The sequence below is a fragment of the Aegilops tauschii genome, chromosome 3 (genome assembly GCF_002575655.3).
Source record: "Aegilops tauschii subsp. strangulata cultivar AL8/78 chromosome 3, Aet v6.0, whole genome shotgun sequence".
Taxonomy (NCBI): Eukaryota; Viridiplantae; Streptophyta; class Magnoliopsida; order Poales; family Poaceae; genus Aegilops; species Aegilops tauschii.
This window is the reverse complement of record NC_053037.3, coordinates 627,849,536-627,851,971: the sequence shown is the minus strand read 5'-3', so window position 1 is coordinate 627,851,971 and position 2,436 is coordinate 627,849,536. Positions and strand designations below refer to the sequence as shown.

General features: G+C 39.9%; 1 long non-coding RNA gene across 2 annotated transcripts; it reads right to left on the bottom strand.

Annotated features, from left to right (window-relative positions):
* Positions 1–352: 352 nt before the first annotated feature.
* On the bottom strand, positions 353–1,896 carry LOC120976316 (uncharacterized). Of its 2 annotated transcripts, XR_005771564.2 has the most exons (3): positions 1,095–1,198; positions 468–976; positions 353–367 (listed from the first exon to the last, which is right to left on the bottom strand). It is a non-coding gene; the product is annotated as an uncharacterized lncRNA (long non-coding RNA). The 2 variants fall into 2 exon arrangements; XR_006671501.1 differs by lacking the exon at positions 353–367 and having other exon boundaries at positions 736–976; positions 1,095–1,896.
* Between the last annotated feature and the right edge of the window lie 540 nt (positions 1,897–2,436).

Sequence of the window (2,436 nt, the reverse complement as noted above, 5' to 3'; positions counted from 1 at the left end):
TAGATGCCGATAATGAGCAGCGTGTTCACGGTGCCACGCGACTACATGCCGTGCTCAGAAGCACTGCATGAGTCGGCGGAAACACATGGTCATTGCTGCAAACGTGGCAATGGAAGGTTCAGTTGAGAGCCTTTTACTTGCTTCATAGGTTCTTGTGCCGTGAATTACTCATCTGATTTCAAAAGCGACTATTTACATACTTTAGCTATGCCAATGAATAGGTCTTAATCAGATCTCTAAGACATAGGGAGAGTTTCCTTCGTTATAACACACCGCGGCCGTAACATCAACAGCATGCTTCCCTCGGCAACATCATTGGCTACGTGCTTAGTTCCTCAGTATCGACATCGTCACATGATATTGCCTCCTACGAATGCATGATGGTTAGAAGTACACCACCACCACCAAATTATTCCGTTCAAATCCTGCAAATTTTTGACAGTCTACTTGTCTCCTTGATTAATTACCTAGATCTGATGCCTTTTATCAGTGGGATTTGAATGATTATTTAGCTAGCCCCCTTGATTGAAGTTGTTGAATGTTTGTTTCTTTGGAATTCTACAGAGAAAAAGTGTGTGTACCTATAAGCAATACAGAAGACATCTTTATCAACGAAACCTAACTAATGGAGATATGCATCCCATGATAGTTTTTCGAATCAAAATACAGTTACAGTTGGGAACATACATGGTACAAGATTATGAACAGGAGAATAAAATCAAATAGAATATCACATGCATGTCAACACAATATTTTATTACTGTACATCATTTTCCATTGTTTGACATGATGGTGAGTGCAATTCGATATAGTCACTTATCACAGACAACACACATACAAGAGTTTACCAAAATATTATCAGCATGACAATATGAGTGATCAAGGAGATTCCGCCACTTCTGCTCGCATGTTGCCTGGCAAGTAACAGGAAAACAAATAAAAGGTTCCCAGAATGCACGATAGGTATGGCAATTCCCTGTTGACAAGAAAATACGTTAGTAAGAGTTATCCAAACTAAGAAACTTGTGAAAATCTACTCCGCTTGGAGGGATAATGGAAACACCTATATAGGGACATGGAGATTGATTTCTTACGAGCATGGCCTGAATTTCCTAGCAGCACAAGCACCGTAACGCAAAGAAGAATAGTTTTCCCGTCCATATCTGATTCTCGTTTCTGTTTGTTCCAGAAGCATACATGATGTTATCTTATAGAGTTGTCGCTAGAGAACATTTACTCCCCATCCACTCAAATATAATAAAAAAAGATTTGGCCATATCATCTATCTATATCTATATCTATCTATCTATCTATATCAATATCTATACTTCTATTTCTATAGCTATATACTTATATACTTACTTATACTAATTATAGACTCCCAAGAAATTCTCATGTTAATCAGAAATAATGAACCGTTTATCTGGTCGCATGGATAAACATTACGTTCTAGATCAATCTATAAACTTCTCGGTAAAAAAAACAGTCAAAAAGGCCCATAATATTGAATTGAAAAATATGAACCATTGATTTGGCCTAGGCTATTACAACTCAGATCAAATAAAATCATGCAACTCTTATTTTTGTGCAATTAGATAACGTACAAGAGATGAACTTTCTTTCCCCGCAGGTCAAAAATGTAAAAATTTACCCATCCTTGTACATGTAGAAGAAGAAACACAAATTAACGTTATCTCTCTTCAAAATAATAATCAGCCGTCCTATCTTCTCCTAAAAACGTCCAACACACAAATGTCCATTCCGATAGTTTAAAGGAAGTACGGGATTCGGCTCACCTGCAATATAATGTGCAGGGCCAATACATGAGTGACACGTGTCCTTGTGGCCTGCAGCTCCAATTAAGTTCAATTTATTTGTTTCTTCCTGCTTCGCAACCTGGCGTCTGAGGGAAGGAAATACGAGGCCATGGAAGAGGATGGTTATCTTGCGTGGAATAAAATTCACTGGAGACTATGCTTTGTGTGTACCCTTTTGTGTTGGCATGCGGCATACGGCTAACCTTATGAGTGTGGACGCTTCATCTGCCAGTCATCCCCACCACCTATATATTTGTCATGCAAGCTCTTACTCGGCCTCTTATACTGGGTTTCCGCGCTCGCAACTGTGTGGCTTGGCGTCGCCACTTATGCGTCCCTGGTATGGTCTCATGTAATCCCCGTGTGGTCATGTGTGAATGCTGGTTCGGTTTGGTTTTCATTCCATAATTTAGACATGGCCGCGACAACGTCACATCATGTATTAGGTATGATAAGGTACTTATTTTGGGACCAAGATAGTATTAGGTATGGATTCCACTTTCCGATCTTGTGCGCTCAAGAAAAAATTTCAAGTCCATGCGTGTGCATGTCGGTAGCTCGATCGTTTCCTGCTTTGACGGCGTGTTAAGCGACCTGAGCGTGTACGTCTCGTGTGCAG